This window comes from Cervus elaphus, chromosome 4 (assembly GCF_910594005.1).
Source record: "Cervus elaphus chromosome 4, mCerEla1.1, whole genome shotgun sequence".
Classification (NCBI taxonomy): Eukaryota; Metazoa; Chordata; class Mammalia; order Artiodactyla; family Cervidae; genus Cervus; species Cervus elaphus.
In genome coordinates, this window is record NC_057818.1 from 14,285,337 (window position 1) to 14,304,620 (window position 19,284).

General features: G+C 51.0%; 2 long non-coding RNA genes across 3 annotated transcripts in view; one reads left to right on the top strand and one right to left on the bottom strand.

Moving 5' to 3' along the window:
• The window catches only part of LOC122691613, a 139,358-nt gene that overhangs the window by 98,967 nt on the left and 21,107 nt on the right, over positions 1-19,284 (bottom strand). The window lies entirely within an intron of this gene.
• LOC122691614 lies at positions 780-6,193 on the top strand. Of its 2 annotated transcripts, none has more exons than XR_006340467.1 (3): positions 780-852; positions 2,884-3,057; positions 5,262-6,193. It is a non-coding gene; the product is annotated as an uncharacterized LOC122691614 (long non-coding RNA). The 2 variants fall into 2 exon arrangements; XR_006340466.1 differs by lacking the exon at positions 5,262-6,193 and adding an exon at positions 4,287-5,214.

The following is a 19,284-nucleotide window of genomic DNA, read 5'->3' on the forward strand; positions in this document are numbered from 1 at the left end:
ATCTATCACTTACATTCCTGGGCTGTCAAGTGACAAGCGACCCCATCCCGACACCACGGGTGACGGACGTGCCTTTGACTACCAGGGTGTAAGAAACGAGGCCCCGCGGGCCAGCCGGCGCCCAGCGGGGGACAGGCTGCGGGCTGCTCATTGAGGCAGCGAGTCCCAGCCTGCCCGACGTGGCACCCTGCAGCAGCCCATCCAGAGGAGTCCCAGGCACGACCGCGGCCAGGTCCTGCAAAGTCTAATCCACTGCACACATCCCGCCAGTGACCCCGACATACCACGCGGGCTGCGGAACCACTGGGCACCACAGAATAGTAAGAAACACAAGGTCGTTGTCCAAAGCCACTAAACTGGGATGGCTCGTTAGGCAGCAGTGGCAATCAACAGGTGTCCACCACTCCCTGCAGCCCCGGGCACCTGCCTCTTTATCCACCTCTGCACTGGGAATCGTGACAGCCTGGCCGCAGATGCCATCAACTCCGCTCCAGGCTGATTCCCTCGGAAAGGAATGCAGGAGTGGGGACGGCCAGACTCCAGCTACCTTCTGGAGGAGCAGCCACCAAGAACCGACACCGTTGATGCTATTTGAGCTGCTAGAGCTCAACGGCCCGGTTGTCACTCCTTGTTTTCTATGCCCCCATCATCGGTGGCAGATTTCTGCCCGAGCTGCCCGGCCTGGGAGCTGCGATGTTGGGACCCGGTGGGGCAGTAGTTAATGACCAACCCAAAGTCAACAACCCACACAAGCCGCCCTTTCATGGGAGGAGTCACAGCGGCCGCTCCCCAGTGGCATCTGAGCAGTAAGAATGCCGTTTTGCGTGGCCTTTTCCTGCTGACAAGGCCCAGGTAGGGGACAGAGTAATCCAGCAGACAGAGTGGGTCCTGTGTGGGTCGAGAACCTGGGAGGGCTCATCCGCATTAGGAAGGGGCTGCCAGATGTCCATAAGTGTCTGCTGAATGCCGGGCGCTGTGCTAGGATGTTTACGGACAGATGGCCTGTTTTAAAAGGTCCTCCCACCTTTCTAAAGGGGATGTTTAGGGAGGTGAAGCTTTCTGTATGCAGAGAAGGCAATGGCAACCCACTCCAGTACTCTTGCCTGTAAAATTCCATGGACGGAGGATCCTGGTAGGCTGCAGTCCATGGGGTTGATAAGAGTCGGACACGACTGAGCGACTTCACTTTCACTTTCCACTTTCATGCATTGGAGAAGGAAATGGCAACCCACTCCAGTGTTCTTGCCTAGAGAATCCCAGGGACAGGGGAGCCTGGTGGGCTGCCTATGGGGTCGCAGAGAGTCGGGCACAACTGAAGCGACTTAGCAGCAACAGCAGCAGCTTTCTGTATGAGGCTGTAAGCAGATAACTCGCAGAACATCCAGCACCAACAGTGAACCCTACGGACTTCTGTTAGTTATAACCTATCAGGGTTACTTCATCACCTGTTACAAATGATCACACAAATGCAAGATGTTAATGGTAAGGAAAACTGTGTATGAGAACTCCCTGCACTACTCAACTTTCTGCAGACTTAAAACTACACTAAAAATTAAACTCTATTAATTTAAAAGGAAGGAATGGGTCCTGGGTAGGAGGGAGAAGGGAGACAGACAGAGACAGCTACGCCACTGAGAAGGCTGGGAACTTTGCAGGGTGGAGCAGACCCATCTGGTCACTGTTGGCGTCTCCTGGGTGTGAAGACTATGGGGTTTGATCCAGCAGGACCCGGCTGCTGGGGAAAGGGTAGGGCTGGGCGGGGGAGGGGCAGGCAGGAGGCCAGGAGGCTGTGACCAGGAGCCAGGCGTGAGGTGTCGGGCGCGCACCAGGGGCAGCCCTGGAGGTAAAGCCAGTGTTCCCCGGGACTGCGGCAGGAAGGCAAGGGGAGAGGAGGTGCCCCACCCTGTCCTGTCCGAACTGGGAGCTCCGGGTGTCCTTGCAAATTACATAAATATCAGTAAGTTTATATGTGTTCAAGTCGCATGAGTGGTGTTCCAAGAAGTAACAATTTATGGAAGCAAAGCAAGGCCTTAACGTGGTAACTGACATGATTCTGTGCAGAGCTGCTAACGTTTCTAGACGAGCTGGATTTGGACGAGCTGGATTTGGAAGTATTTCTGGTACATGGGTTTTTGTGGCAGGGCACCTATCTTTGTAAATGCTTCAACAGAAGAAATGCCAGCAGAAGTGGGGGGTGTCACTGCAGACACTCTAAGTGAAATCAGAAGCTGACCTTCCATGATGCACCTAAGCCCATTGCAACAGCAAACCACAGTCAGGCCAGTGGATAAAACTTTTTCAGTGCTAAAAAAGGGAATTTAATTTATATAAAGCAGTATGCACTTAAGGCCCAGACTGCAAATGCTTTTGGATGCAGTCTTAGCCATTCAACCAACGTAGATACCAGGTCAAGGAAAACTTTCTAAGTCTGGATTATCTGTGAAAAAATGAACATCAAAATCTTCAGATAGGGCCATTAGTAGACTGTGCTTTTAAGATTTCAACATCAAGACCACAAAGTTTTAATTAATAAATATGTGTGGTGCCACAATTGTTTAAAGATTTTATTTGACATTTTATTTTGTGTTAATATGTCTTTCTTTTAATATTTTCTATTATCAGACATCTGAATCAGGTACAAATTAATGTGAAATGCTATTATTGAATACATAATATTGGCAAAATATATTGATTTAAAACAGTAATAACCTATGCTTTACCATTGCATTTTTTACTTTAAAAAAACTGAAACTTCTCATATAATCCAACCCCAGAAAATGATTTACCATTTACTATTATGGTCTTTCACTGTTATTCAAGACACTATAAGCACCGTAGAATGTAAAGTAATTTACAATTTCAGAAATTCTTGTATTTTCCCAGGAACTTTGATATGTTGTTCCTGAATCCCAAAGATTAATATCTGCTGAGGATCTGGAAGTTCTAGCCTAACCTGAGTAGCAGGAGCCAATATGGGTGATAGAAGCGGACAGGATGAAAGACATGGAGCAAAGCAGAGATGCATCTTGGAGACAGTGGCCAAAGCCAGCGGCAGAGGTATCTGGTGTTTGCACGGGGGATCAGGGCATTTAAGAGAACAGAGACACAGCAGATATTTGGGCTGGAAGATGCACACTCTCCCTCAATCTGCCCTCTACTGCAAGTTCATACATCCCTGCGGGAGGCAGCACCACAAGCTCCTGACCAGCCGCTAAGTGGGGACACGGTCTGGCGGGACCACTCAGGTCTCACAAGCGGCTGCTCCTCCACACAGACACAGGGGCTGCACCAGCACACTCCCCAACACATGCGGGCCACAGGGGTTGGGGAGTGCGTGGGCTGGTTCTCCACCACCCCGCCCCCTGCACCTCGGTCCAAGTTGGCCCCAGTCGGTTGGGCAGCAGGTTCCCAAGCCTTGTGCGCAGGGCCTCCGACCAGGCTGGACATGACGCTCTGGGTACACACACAGTGTTTTTCTTTGAGGCTTATGAGCGTTTATCCGTGTCATAAATTGTCACCTACTTCCCCTGAGGGATTCCAGGCCAGTGATCCAGGGAGGTCTCCGCTTCCCCAGGAGTAGGGAAGCGAGGCCTCCTGATTATCTCACGGGGGAGGTAAGAGTGACTCCCATCATGAGGACCCACAGCGATCACTCCTGGCCCTGGTTCATTCACGCCTTCACCCGCTCACCCTTCAACAACACTTGGCAAGTGCCCTCTGGACCAAGCCTGCGCTCCAGGTCTCAGAGGAGGAAAGAACACACAGCAGAGGGGAAGACACGCACTCAGAAATGCAGTCGCCTTTCAGAGACACTGAAGTATTTACCAATGATGTGATAGGATGTCTGGGCTTTGCTTCAAAAGGAACCAAGAGAGAGGGAAGCGGTTGGACGTGTGTGAGGGGCAGGACTGGCATGGGAGGAGGGTTTCTGGGGCTTGGGGGGGTGGGGCGTGATAAACACATTTATTATCCTGTTCTGTCTGCCTCTGAGTACACGTCTCATAAGGAATCATGACAGCAAATGCTAACAGCCTCGGTGAAGATGCCCAGCATGAGAGTCAGGGGATGAGGGCTCAGAGCCCGGCTCTGCCATTTTTCAAGGGGTGAGGCCCTGGGCAGCGTCCTAACCTTTCTGCGGTTCGGTGTGCTCACCCGTGAGGTGTGGACAACACCAGCACAGCCTCCCCGTGCCACGGGATTAATGAGCCATCGCTGTCTGCGAGAGCTCAGGCGGGTCCCCGCTAGGCAAGCTCTTCCCCCCTGGTGTGACTCTCTTCTTTTTCCAGATGAAGACACCCAGGGTCAGAGTGGCAGAAACACTGGCTTGAGGCCGCACAGCTCAGGAGATGGCGAAGCCATGGCTGGAAGCCAAACCCGTGGGGCTCCACAGTCCCTCCCGTTCCAGCTTGGGACTGGGTGGGCGGACATGATGCAGCAGAGCGGGAACCCTCATCTGCCGGCTGCAGGGAACCCCCGAAGGCCCGACGCCCTGCCAGGGAGAGGCCTCCCTCCGTGCGGATGCCAAGACCTCCCTGGAGCGGGTCCTGCCGGGGGCCAAAAGTGGTCAGACCCAGGTGCCCTTGGCACTGGAGGGAGAGGCGTGGGCAGCCCAGAGGTCAGGGACAAACCTCTAGGGCTGGGTGCTGCTGCCACCACCCCTGAGCGGCACGGTCCACCCACACCACCTCCGGTGATGCCTGCTCTTCCCTCGGTCCTAACTTAGACCTCACCCGCCCGCCCCGGGAAGCCCTCCCAGACTCCACAGCCTGCAGGTTCCTCAGAAAATCAAACACAGACTCAGCATATGACCCTTCCATTCCACTCCCAGGTACAAATCCAAGAGAGGTAAAACAGGTTCTCAAGCAAAAAATCTGTACATGAATGTTCATAGCCACACTTTCCATAATAACCAAAAAGACAGAAACGGCACAAATGCCCACCAATGGATGAACGAATAAGCAAACTGTAGTCACAATACAGTGGAATATTATTCAGCCATAAAAAAGAATTGAACCGCAAAAACAGGCTAAATGAAAGAAGCCAGATACCGAAGGCCATGTATTGCAGGATTCCACTTACATGAAGTGGGGAGGGGGTGGGGAGTGACAGCCGATGGGCACAGGGTCTCCTTTTGGGGTGACAGAAATATTCTAGAACGAGATAGAGGAGCTGATTGAGTTAAACACACTAAATTGCCACTGAATTGTTCACTTTAGAGGAGTTATTTGATGTTATGTGAATTAACCTCCATTTTTTTCAAGAAAGGGAGGATGCAGTTCGGGATGACCCGAAGCCCTGGAAAGTCCATTATCCTACTCCTGACATTATATAAGTGCAAGGCTGGCGATACAAGGGAGGCGGCGGGAGGCAGCTGCGCTGGCCAGGAACACAGGGTGCGGCTTGAAACGCTCGCGGTTTAAAGTAACAGGAAGCCTGAGCAGCACCGTAAATCAGGATTTTTTGACTGCGCTGCTTGTACTGAGCAGAACAAAGTGGACTGAATGTCCTGAGTAGGTGTGAGTCCCCATTGCCGGGCCCTGCCGAGGGTGGGGGGGAGGCCTCTAATTTGACACTGGCCTCAAACTGAAAATCGCTCAGCAAAAAGTGAGGTTTCAACATTTTAAGGAAAATCGAGCTGGAACCAGCATTAAACATGAGCCAGAGGATTTCAGTAACTGCAAGGAAAATACAGACGGACAAACGTCTCGCGTGGCTGAAGCAGCTGGGAGAATGTTTCCTCTTCGGAGGCCCGTTTAGGAGCTCAGCGCTGTGGCTGCAGGTGACGAGGCTGGGCCTGGGCCGGGCGGTGTCTGCCTGCTCATACCAGCTCCTCAGGCCTTATTATCCACGCCCCGCCTACATCGTCCCCTGCTGGACTCTGTGGCTTTGGGGTGATGGCACTCAAAGACTGGACCCCAATACTTCTGGATCTGGGCTGGCTGGAAACAGACACACACGATTTGTGTAAACCCCCAGAGTTTCCTTCCTGAGCCTCTGAGGGTGTGCAGTGCTGCCTGGGCTGGTGGGCAGCCTCTTTCGGAGACACGGGCTTCCCCTCTGCATAATGAGGAACTGACACCACCGCACCGTCTGTTCTGAGAATCAGACTGGGGTTTGCGCTCTGGTCTGCCTGCCTGGCATGCTCCTCCTTCCCTTCTCTCAAGGGCCAACTCCATCATCCTGTGAGTCTTACCTTGAACCTGACTCTCAGGGCTGCCTGTCTGAGCCCTAGACTGGGTTAATCTCCTTGTTAGACCCTCTCCCCGTGTCCCTTGCTGTCAACCCTGTGCTCCCTGGAATTATTTATACACGCACCCCCCTCCGGGTAATCCAGGGTGCTCTGCCATCTCAAGGTCCTTAACTTAATCACATCTGCAAAGGCCCTTCTGCCAGGTCAGGTCGCAGATCCACAGGTGTGGGGATTAGCACACGGACGTCGTGGGGGCCATTATTCTGTCCACCACCAGCGGGAAAGCTGCTCTTTCATCTTCGTCCAAAACAGACACAATTTATGGCCCGATGGAACTGGCAGCTTGGTAGGGGAGAAAGATAATAAAACAATTGCATGAATAATTGCTCTAAGGGTGCCTAGCCTTTCTATCTCAGTGATGACAATGACAAAAATATGTATTTATATAGCATTTACTGTACGCCAGGCTTTCTGTTAAATACTCATAGACATTGCCACATTTCAAACAATTATGTTAGAGGGTGAGTCTTATCAGTCCCACTTCACAGAAGTGAAAACTGGGGCTTGGGGAGGTTATGATGGGCCCGTGGATGCATAAGCTCATGTAGACCCAAAGCTGGGTCCGAAGTCATTGAATTGCAGTACGTTGAAATTCACTATTTATATTTAACTCTGCAAATTCATAATCATTTTTTAAAATTCAAATTGATTACTTTTTGAGAACTGCAAGCAATTTATCAACTTGGGAACTAGGTAAACGAAATGAAAGACTAAATCATGTATCCTCTTTCCTGTGTGAACCACATCACTGGGTAACCAAATGGAAGACAAGGGGAAGCATCTCTGTATAAACTTACTCCAGCTAATAAATGAAAACAAAATAACATTATCAGAACATCATTATTGTGCAGCCCCTCATGAATTACTGGAAAGGCATTAGGCACCAATGGTTGCTAAGATCAAAAAAGAGTGGCAACAGAGAGAGAACCTAAGGAGAAAAAAATCAGAAGTCCCTCCAGCGGTCAGGGAAAGGCCAGTTGTGGAAACACACAACAGTAATTTTAGTCCCAACAAGTATACATATGTGTGTGTATGTGAACACACACCTGGACAGGTGTAAACAATATGTGGGTACTTGATTGAGATAAATTAATTTTTCTCATGCTTTGGAAGCAGAACATTTCAATAAGCAAAAAGGAAATGAAAACCCTAACTTTAATCTTAAAAACCTCTTCTTTTTTTTTTTTCATAATAGACCCATCGAGCATGGATTGCCAAGCTGCATTTAATACAGGCATTTCGTTGCCAGGGCAATTCCATTGTCTTTTATATCTATTTTTGGTTTTGATCCTTGAGGCAACTAATATTCATTTTCAGGAAACAAACCTATGAAAATTATACCAGCTTTTGTGCAACATGCAAAGTGAGTGCGTGCAGGTTCAGCATTTCCAGGCAGCGAAGGGTACTCTGCATTGCTCTCCCTGAATTCCCAACATCTGTGGGTCGGCAGGAGAACTAATTCCTCAGGAAAGAGCCCCTACCCTAATTAGATTTCACTTGGCTTATTTGTAAATCTCATTCACTGACTTAATGAGAAACAAAAGTCATGTGATAAAAGAGTCACGAGCAATAAAATGTTAACTAAATTTATACAGCAGAGGGCCTGAAATTTTCCCCCCATATCAGCAAAACTGAAATCCACAGTGGAAACAGGAATTGCTATAAATGGCTCAGACCTAGGCATGGGGACCTTTTTATATTCAGGATGTAGCTTACTCCTGAGAGAGCACACACCATTTAGGCATTTAAAGTGCTAGACATGTCCAAATCTTTACTAACTGGGAGCAGTAATAACAGCTAAGAGTTATTGCTTACTTCCTACATGCCAACCTATTCTAGTCACTTTAAATGCATTAACTCATTTAATTTCATGAAGCCAGGCTATTATTATTCCCATTTTATAGATGGGAAAACTGAGGCTCAAAAGGTAAAGGGAGTTATCCAAAGTTGCTCAGAAAATAATTGCCAATGATGAAGTCTAATCTCCAAGCCGAGAGAGTCAGATGCCAACACTTCCATTACTCTTTCCATTACACTTAAAAGTCGAGGGAGGGCTTCTCTGGCAGTCCAGAGGTTAAGAATCTGTCTGCCAATGCAGGGGACATGGGGTCAATCTCTGGCCTGGGAAGATCCCACAGGCCACAAAGCAACTAAGCCTGTGCACGACAACTACTGAGTCCATGCTCTAGAGCCTGGGGCTGTAACTACTGAGACCACGTACTGAGACTGCTGAAGCCCAAGTGCCCTAGAGGCTGAGCTCTGCAACAGGAGAAGCAACTGCAGTAAAAGTAGCCCCCGCTCGCCACAACCAGAGAAAGCCCACACGCAGCAACAAAGACAGCACAGCCAAGCATAGATAAATCATTTTTTGAATTGAGAGGAGTGTGTTTTCTTTTTTTTAGTCAAAAATTAGCTTTCCGAATTATTATAGAACAATTCAAGAAGATGATTGCATACTGGGATTCCCATGGATGTCAGTTGCAGCTTGACTACAAAGACTCCTTCAGCCATATTTTTGATTGGTTTTATCAGAGTATCTGAATTTCAGTTAATGTCACAGGAGAGACAGGTCTTCACGTTTGTCATAGGGGAGCCTGGGCTTCAGCACATCTTCCCTGACATGGCCTTGCACCCTCTGTCAGGACGAGAGGGACGCTCCCAAGGGGCACGCCTGCAGTTTGGGTGGAAACAGGTACTTTCGAGGACTAGGCTTACGCCCAAGTTAACAGCTTTACTGAGCCCTGATCTCACACAGTCACCCCAGGAGCCCTGAGAGGGTGGCACCATCATGGTCTCAGCTACTGGTTAGAAATGCCCTTGGTGGAAGGACACCCACGTCCAAGATGGACCAGGAACGTCTGACCCCAGCCCCACATCCCTTCTGCTGCAGGGTAGCCCCTCTGCTGGGCCTTTGAGCTTTCAAGGGTATTCAAGTCCAGACAGAGAGAAAACGACTCTCACGTTGTCTGCCGCTGTGTCCCAGGCTGCACAGGCACCTGGACGTGTGGTGCCCAGCCTCCTCTTCACCCTAGGACACCTCTCCCCCGGGACCGGAGGACCCTGGGGATCTGTCCACCCAGCTCCCTGGCCGCAGATTGGACCACTCAGGTGATATCTTCCTGGAATTCTGTGTGGGAGTGGACAGCATGGAGCCAACACACGAATGCTTCCCTAGGCACCTGGAATGCCTGGTTCCGGGTACAAAGATGCCCGCTGCCGGCTGGTTCCTCCTTCCCAGAGTCTGAATGTTTAGTTCTTCTTTTGAGTCTCAAGTATCCTTCTGCTAAACCTTGTTCTTGTTTTTCACTCCTGTTTAGAAATTTAGCCAGACTCCTAGATGTGAATGCCAGAAACCCCAAAAGCTATTCACTGACCCTCCTAACTTTAGGAGGACTGACAGGGTAGGTCTGGCCTCAGTCACACTTGGACTGGAAGCTGTTGGGAGTCTGTCCCTTTCCTTCTTTGACACCAGGTGTCTTAATCTTGTTCTTGAGTAGAAAAGAACCCCAGCAACATCAGGTCTTATTGGTCCATGAAATGGGGGTCCCTGAGAAGGGAGCCATGCCTCCCAACGGTGCTGGGAAAGGCCTTGGGAGGACAAGGGTTGGCTTGGGATTGCCCCATGTCCATCTCTGTAGCCCTTGTTGTGGGAGGCGAGGGGCATAGGGTGCCCAGAGTGGTCGGGCCCAGGGCACACCCCATCCAAGGGCCAGGAAGCAGGGCCAGGCTTACCTGAGACACACAGATTACTGTGGAATAAAATGTCAGCTCCAAAGGAAACGATGCCAGACATGCCCCCTCCCACATCATGCAAAAAACAAGATCACTCTCATTCCAACTAAAGGCCCCATCTGAGGCCACCGAATCCACTGTGAATGGCAGAGATTCTGAGATAAATCAGAGCCCAAGGACAGCTGGAGTGCTCAAGGAGCTCCAGCAAAGACTGTCCGTGGGATCTGGAGGGCTTGCATGGAACCGAGGATGACCTCCCAGGCACCATGAAGGATGGCTTTGGGCCCAACCAGGCATCTTGCAAAGGCCCACCTACGCTCCAGGCTGGAGGGCTTCCAGTGGGTGAGCAGTGGGGAGATGGTCCAGAAAGAGCAGTGTGTCCAGGTGACGGTCACCACAGAGGGACAGGAAGAGAGCTCTGCAGAACCAAGGAGCCAGATCCATCTGCTAAGCCAGATCTTCCCTGGGGAGGGGCTGACTCCACACCTTTCAGGCAGAAAGAAGACACTAGTGTCCCCAGGGAGGACACCAGCCCAGCCTGGGGGGCCCAAGGAGGCTCCAGTTGGGAGCCTCTGGCCAAAGGGGTGGACACTCATAGCATGAGTATGACTTCCCAGGCATGGGGGCAGGTGTTCAAGGGCCACAGGGGCCCACTATGCCCACCCACCCACCTGCTAGCCCCTGGCCTACCCTCCACCACCTCAACTGGGACCTCTTCCCATCGGGCAGTCTTTGCCGTCTGCACACCACAACCACACACACAGGAAAACGTCTAGTTTCTTTTGTTAAGAAACTCACTTTTTAAACCTTAATGTGAGTTTGATCTGTGAGAAATGTTTTTACAATGCAAAAGCACGTGTCAGCCACATTAGGGCCTGAGGCAAAAATACTGATCCTGCCCTCGTTTTGTTCATCTTGCATTATTTTTTGCATTTTTATTTTTCAAGTGCTGCATTCAAGTCGTATTTATCTTGATGACTGGCTTGTTTGGAGCCTCCTCAAATTTTGCACCCATGGCTCATGCTTCATCTGCCTCCCTCAGCCCCTTCTCTGCATTATCATTTAAACAAAGCTTTAAGATCCGCAGGCGTGTATCACCTAAGCTCCCCTTCATCCTGCACAGTCAGAAACACTCACTTCACCTGCCTAAAATAGAACCAGTGACACAGATGAGCTTTTGTGAGTCTTCTGGTCCAAATCCCTTGTGTCCAAGCCCAGGGCCCACAGCCATCTGAAAGCAACGCCAGCCAGGGCCCAGGTCTGACGAGCACCACCCTCCACCCAGCCCCTCCATTGCCTGATGAATTGAGGATGAAAAAGGAAGTCAGGGCTGTGGCCTCAGCTTTCTGCCAGCTTTGCTTCATGCCTGGAGGAGCCAACCATCTCTGGCCAAGGAGGGAATCATAAATTCCACTGGGAAGGAGCCTGGAGCTCCTGAGCCATGGCCAGGGAGGCCCCTGGGGAGTGCGAGCCTGGCGGGAAGAAGTCACAGCAAGTGCCCCTTCCGCCTCCCCACGCCTGCGCCCGGCATTTTTAGGCAGTGACATCACAGCACAGAGACCACCCCTGAAAGGAAAAACAAGTCACAAAGAGGGCAGGGGGTAGTAGGAGGGGAGAAGCCAGCCCTCCTTTGCCTTGGTGAACACAGTCAGCTCAAGAAGGAAGAATTCTCCAGGTTATAAGGGTGTTGTTTTAAGCTCAGGCCTGGGTGCCAGGTCCAGGCTGCCCGTGAGACACATCGCCTCATTTAAGCCCTCCGAGGAAGGTGCTATTTCATTTCCATTTTATACACAAGGAGACTGAGGCTAAGAGAAGTTATGTAATTTGCCCAAAGTCTCTCCCTCAACAGAAAATGGAATCAGGATTCAGGCTCAGGTGGCCGCCTACACAGACCCTCTTGAACAGACTGGCAAGAACTCCAACTGAAGAAGTGCCACCGTCTCTGCCTGTCAGAAGCCCCCAGTAATCTGGGCCAGAGGTCAGATGTGTGTTCCCCAAACCCCTGACTCCAAGAGTTCCAACACCCCAAACCCCCATTCCTCCAAGCGGGGGCCCCTTCCTTCCATGGGCCTCTTGCTCCCCACCTCCCACCCACCGTCAGACTCCCAGACCCCCCTCCTTCCCAGACTTTCTCTTTTACCAGATCACTTGAAATATCTGTGTGGCTGGGTCTGTGCCCCAAGCTTGCACCCTCTGTGCCAGAAAGAAGTTGGCCCTGAGTGGATGAAACCCAAGATAGATCTGTCCACCTACGTGTGAGATTCCTGCAGAATTATGTGCATTTTTTGGTGGGGAGAGGGGGGCTTAAATATTTCTGATGGGACCGGACCAGGGCTGGCAGGAACCTTTCTCTGAATGGGCCCTCCACCCAGACGCTCCATCTCACAACTTATCAATTAACTGTCAATGAAGAACCCACATTCCTGCTCAGCCAAGAGAGGTACCACTCCCAGAATGCATACAGTACTCCTTTCCAAAAGTAGGAAAAGAAGCTTTCCTACTGCAAAGCCCATTTCCTGCTCAGACCAGGTGGAAAATCTGCTAAACTCAAAAGGTCAAACCTAGTTTAATTTTATACCCTTTTGTTAAGAATGTTCCCTTTAAAAAAAAAAAAAAAAAAACGCTCATGTTTCTTTCCAACTTTTCAAAAGTTAATTCATGTGGAAGAAAAAAAAAGATTAGGATAAAATTTCAAATATTAAATTCAAATGCAGGATTAATGACTTTTATTTCTAAGCCCAAGAGGTTGTCTGGAATTCAGGACATTTTTGGAGTAGTGGAGACCAGACATAACCAGATGCGGTTGTGTTTTGGACCAAGTCAGCACAAATTTCATACCTTGAAAGATTATATCCACGTCCGTCTTAATACAAACAGTCCCCCCCTTTCACAAAACTCTCCATCCAAAATGAAGCCAGAGCCATCGACTTGAAGACAAAGACTAAACACTTTCTAAATGTAAGTGAAAGTAGCTGATGACTGCAAACCTGTATTAAATACCCCCTACCCGGTGCAATTTAACCATTCCTCCATATCTCCCCTCATACCCTCCTCAAATGCACAGGCACCCAAACAGAGGCCAGTGGGATGGGGGAAATGGCTAATCTGAATGAAGAAAAAAACAGCCTTTCCATAGCATACAATTTCCCTGAGTTACTAAATACTGTGATAACATACCTGGTAAGGTATCTCAAGAGTCTGAAGGTGCTGAACAACCTCACATGTGGGCCCCTGGCTAAGTTTCCAGCCAAAGCAGTTTGGATTACTTAGGATAAAGTCTAAACTGAGGTTGAGATGATTTAGCCCAGTTCACGGATGAGCCTCATAAAACAGTGTCAGGACCTGAGTGCACACAGAATGGACGGTGCGCAGTGAGGAGCTGCCGGCTGGCTGAGGGTCCAGAGCTGGCTGCAGGAAGAGTGTGGTCTGAGGAACATGAGCACACCTTGAAAAAGAGCCCCGTGACCTAATACGTTTGGAAAACACTTCACACTCTAAGACAGGAGCCAGCAAACTACAGCTCAAGGGCCAAGTCTGGCCTGCCACTTGTTTTTATAAAGTTTTATGGGCACAGGGCCATGCCCATCCATTTCCATATCATCTATGGTGCTCTTAGGTGACAACAGCAGAGCTGAATAGGCACAACAGAGACCATGTGACCTGCGAAGCCTCAAATATTTACTAGCTGGTACTTTAGAGCTATGATTTGCTGACCCTGCTCGAAAGCCATCTCAGAGATTCACAAATCACATCAGCACACTAGAGACTCCAAGAAATTCAACAGCAAGGAAATCTATTCCACTTTGCTTAGCATAGTATTTCATAAGCATATTTGATTAAAATAAAAACATTTTCCCCCCATGAGATATGCATCAATTCCTCTCATAGAATGTGCTTCACACGCATTTTGGAAAACACTGGGGTGTGTGTGTGTGTGTGCGTGTGCCAGAAGGAGACATGTTAACACAATCTTCTCTTTACAGGGGAAACGCTACGCATGCTTTCAGATACTTGGTGGTCAAACAGGCAGTGGACACAAAAACATTGTCAAAGTGGTTCTACAACCAGCTCTGCAGATGGATTTAACCACACCACAGCCACACACCCAAATAGAATGGCTCAATTTGTTTGAAGGGAGACAAAATTTGATGTCAAACGATTTGACTGTTTCCAAGACAGACGTCTCCTTGTTATTAAAACATCAGATGAGTAGCTTCATGGCAGGTCCCCATGGGGAGGAGGAACAAAGAGGAAGCAGATGCTAGACTGTGTGCTCCCCAAATTCCCGTGCAGCAGTCCTAACCCCAGCACCTCCAAGCGTGGCTGTATTTGGAGACAGGTCTTTAGAGAGGTGATGGAGTCAAAATGCGGTCACTGGGGCGGGGCCTGATCCAATAGGACTGGTGTCCTTGTGAGAAGTGGAGGTTACGGCACAGGCGCGCACAGACCAGGTGAGGACACAGGGAGCAGATGACCCTGATACGCCGAGGAGAGAGGCCTCAGGAGGCACCACCCTGCTGACACGTGATCTGTCTTCCCTGCCTTCAGAACTCAGAGAACGTAAATGTCCTTTGAGCCACCCAGACTGTGGCACTTCGTTGCGGTTGCTCAATCAGACCAATACAGCCAACAGGGCTTTTGAGCAGAGAGCTTGTGAAAGGCACCTGATAGCTCATAGCTACCTGCTATGAGAAGTGCCCCATGGCTAAACTTCATGCAGTCAGCCTACAGTGAGAGCAGAGTTCATTGCTCCAGGATGGAGTTCAATGGGAGGCAATTAAATTGTTGCATTATGTAATTTAAATTATATAATATAATTATTATATATTATGGTATATAATAATTAAAAGAGCTATAGACACAGCAACACCACAGGCTCTACTCCAGGCACAAACTGGGGGCTCTTCTTAGGCCGAGACAGGCAAAAATCAGGTCTTTATGCACTGATTTATTAATCATTAAACAAATATGAAGTACCCACATGTTAACAGATTCATCAGTTGGGCAGCCATGGTCCTTGCCTTCCAGGGGCTACAACCCACAAGTGTGCCCAATACAGTGCAATACAAAACTGGTGAGCGGACCCCATTCTGCAGGTCAGGGAAATTATCCCCGAGGAAGGGGTGTTCAGAGGGGATCCAAAGGATGAGCTGCAGAGGCAGGGTGGGTGAGGGAGGAGGGTGTGCCAAGCAGACGGAAAGTGTAAAGAACCTGAGGCAGGACAGAGCAGTCGTCTGGCCAGGGGTCTAAGAGGAGGCCGTGCCGTCAGAGAATGAGCTGGGAGAGGCGGGCTGAGATGCTGGAGGGTAACCCCTGCTCCGCTTTCTTGACTTTGCGATAGGATCCACAAAGCCAAATGACACAGCCTCTCCAGCTGGGGGAGGGTCTCAAGCTCCTCCTCGCTTTGGCCCAGGGGCCGGGCGGAGTCCTCCCTGGGACAGACTAGGAGCTATACCAGCTCCGAGTCTTGGCTCAGCAGACCCACTTCCTTGCTCACATCCGAGCCCAGCGTGTGGGAGGAGAGCTCTGCTCCCCAGTAACCGGGGCGCTTCCCTCTGTGTCTGGGACCTCTTCAGTGCATCACTGGCGCTGCGGGTCAGTCCACAGCCACAGCCAACCCCAAGGGAGGCTGGGCTATGGAGGCTGAGCTGTGGTGGTGGCCGTGTCTCCAAGTAGAAGAGCAGGGCTCTCTCCGCCTCTGAGATGGGAGGTGGGGAGGGCCTGCAGCTCATCTCTCTGCTGCGGAGGAAGCTCTGGCCATAGGATGGCCAGCTCCAGGGAAGAGCTTTTTGGGCGGGGATCTGCCCGCCAATCACACCACAGGGGTCTCAGGGGGCCTCTTCCTGCTCACAGGGAGCCCATCTCCAGGCTGACCGACCCTCTATGGGGTCGGTGGGGGGCTGCTCAGAGACCTCTTGGGTTTGATTCTTGAACACATCGAAAGTATCTATGAAAACAGCTCTGCACAAGTGAACTCACCTCCCGTGAAACAGGCACCATGAAGTGTGGAGCACAAAACCCACACAGGACAGTGCTGGATAAGCCCCAGATACATCATGAGACGGTTGGATGGCATCACCAACTCAGTGGACTAGACTTCGGCAAACTCTGGAGATAGTGAGAGACAGGGAGGAGGCCTGGCATGCTGCAGTCCAAGGGGTCACAAAGAGTCTAACACAACTTAGCAACTGAACAACACATTATGTAGTAGAATATAAATCCATAAATGTCATCTGATGGTCTCACTGGAGGATTGCTTTTTCAGTTATTTTACTTGCTTTTTCTTAAACCTAGAGGTTGGTCTCTGTGGTTTTTACCATCTCACCCGTTGGTTCCAGGAAACTCCCTGGAGAATCTACTCCTTTCCTCTTGGAGCACCAGCCTCTAGTGATAAGATCCATGTATGTTCTTGCCCCACATACTGCTTAAGTGCCACAGACATAGTAAAGGTTACTGGTTAAAAGCATGAACTCCAGAGGAAGACTGACAAAATAAAATTCGAGCTCTGGACACTAACCAGCTATGTCAGCTTAGGCAAGTCACTCAACCCCTCTGAACCTCATTTCCTCATACACAAAGTAGGGATGACTGAAGTACCTACTTTATAGGGTTGTTGTTAGGATTTAAAGACTCACTCCACTAGGTTACTGGAACAGGCACATAGCAAGCATGGTGTGTTTTCTAATACTATTATTACATGGAGCTTCTGGGAACTTGCTCAGATAATACACATATTACATATTATATACAGACCGGGGCCCAGGAGTGAGCACTAGTGTCATGTTTATTATGGCCACAAGTGGCCCATTACCTGAACTGATCAGCTTCTGAGTCGGAACAGTGAGAGTGTCGATGGTGGATGCGAGTGTAGTGACCAGTCTGTTTCACGGCCAGGCAGGGGCTGGGCAGCCCCCCCACCATCAGCATGGCGTGCTCCCTGGGGGCCCACGAGGCCCAGCAGGCCGTCAGGGCAAGAGGAACAGACATTCCCACAGGCGCCGCTGGCAGGACAGCCGGCGAGCCGGAGCCAGGGGGCCTGGAGTCAGGCCCGGCAGAGGCAGGGGAAGTCTGCGACATGCCCATTTGTTCCCCTGCCTCGGGGTCACAGCAGCTGGAACAGGCCAGCTTGCCTCGAGCCATAGGCCCTCAATCTGTCATGACACCCCAGGAAAAAATACAGCGAAATACTGTTTTTTCATCCCGTTTATTACCCTAACAAGACTTAACCCGGAAGTTCCGTTGGCACTGAGTGGCGAGGTGCCGCCATGCCCGTGGCGCCCAGCGAGTCCGTGGCACAAGAGTGCTGTCGGCGCGGCCCCCGGTCCTGGCGGCCCGGCCTGCTCTGGTGAGACGGTGGGCACGGGAGGAGCCCGGCCACAGGGGGACCTCTGCCCTGCAGTCTCCACTGCCCCGCCTCTGCCCCACAAAGGCTGCCATCACGCTGATGTCAAGGGACTCCGTGGCGTGGCGTCACCGTGCTGGGTGGGGCCACCGCTTGGGAACCCAGAACCAGAAGTCAGCTGCTTCTGGGCCAGTCCTCGGACCAGATTCAAGGGGGGACTGTCCAAAAGCTGTGCCCCTCTCCCACCGAGAGCTGGTGTCTGCCCGCCGCTGTGGTGGGAGCCCTGGCCTGAAGACGCAGTGAGCAAACAGTCCATGAAGTCAGCGACTGCCCTCTGAGTGTCTGTGGGTCCTGCTACTGCCTGGGTCCTCCAGGATCAGGTCGGAAGTGTCCCAGAGATCCCAGTAAGTGCACCACGAGGTCCCCGCCCGAAAGGGTCTCCTGTGCTGCTTTTCGCCCTGTCCACAGGCCAGGCTCTCAGGAGAAACAGCACAGGGTGCATTCCCACCGGAAGGCTGCATCACACGGGGTATTACTTCCCCCATAGCCGAAGCTCCCTGGGCTGGAAGAGGGGAAAAAGGCAACTTAAGAGGACGCGTGGCTCACATTCTCTCCACCACTGGAGAGCAGGATGAGGGGCGCAGTGGCCAGGAGTCACTCCCCAAATCACGCCGGACAGCGGGGACGGGGTCGGGGGGGACCCCGGCGGCTGTGCCCCTCCATGAGAGCCTGCACCACGCTACAAGCTGGCTTCACTGTACTAAACAGAAACCAGGACATCAGTATCTGAGATGAGCTGTTTGTAGAATTTGGTTTTCTCCCACAAAGGGCTGAGTTCCACTCTTTGAAACCACCGGGCTCCCCTCTCTGCCAGAAAGCGTGGGGTTCATCCTCCTGAGTTGTGCGGGTGTATGCACTGAGTGTATGCTCCAAGCCACGGGGACGACACACAGAGGGTGGTGGACGTGGCCCCTCCCCATAGGGACAGACACCAGGGGCTGTGTGTGTCCATCAGAGACTCCCGGACCTTGGGTGTCACGGTTTACAGGGGAACAGGAGTCAGCTGTCACTGCGCCCCTCATGGGGCCGTGTGTGCTTGGCAAGCACGGTGTTGGGGGACGCCCCACCCCTCCCAAGAGCACTTCCCAAGGGCCCTCTGTCCTGGAGGGATACAGAGTGGCTCAGTCTGGCTTCTGTCTCTGATTCCTGCCCCCACCCCTAGGCACCGTACTACCTAGGAGTAAATACCCTAGGCAGTTCATTTGTCTCTAAGATAACATTTTTCAAGCACTCTCCAGGTGCTAGGCACTGTTCTAAGGACTTTACAAGCATTAACTCCATTAATAACAACCTTAGAGGTAAGTACTCTTACTCATTGCATCTTACAGATGAGAAAACTGAGGCCCAGAGACGTCAAGGGACTTGCCTGAAGTAACACAGTGACTTAATGGTACAGCCTAGATTCCAAATCAGATATCTGGGCTCCAGAGCCTTCGCTGGTAGTTGCATAAGCACAGGCTGATTGATTAGGATGTGAGGACCATGTTGGAAATACGGGAAGGTGGGAAGTGACACATAGGTCACTAGCTCCTGCTAAGCCAGCAAATTTTTTAAAATATTTCCAACAGGTTCCAATCCACTTGGCCTGGGGTGGGGCCCAGGAATCAGTACTCTTTAAGACTTCCCAGGTGACCCCACCATGCCGCCAGATTGGAGAGCCTCAGCTCTTGGAAAGAGGCTCACCGCACACATGCGATGCAACCCTGAGCTATGTGCTTAGCCTCTTGGCCTTAGCCTCCACATCTGGGGAATAGGAACACTGTGGCTTTGGTGACTGCAAGGAGCCTCACGTGCGCACAGCCGGCAGGGGCCTGCCACACACTGCCGGCTCCTATCACAAAGCACAGGAGCTCTTGGCACCCAGGCAGAGATGGGTGTGCCAGTCTGCTCGGGCAGCCAT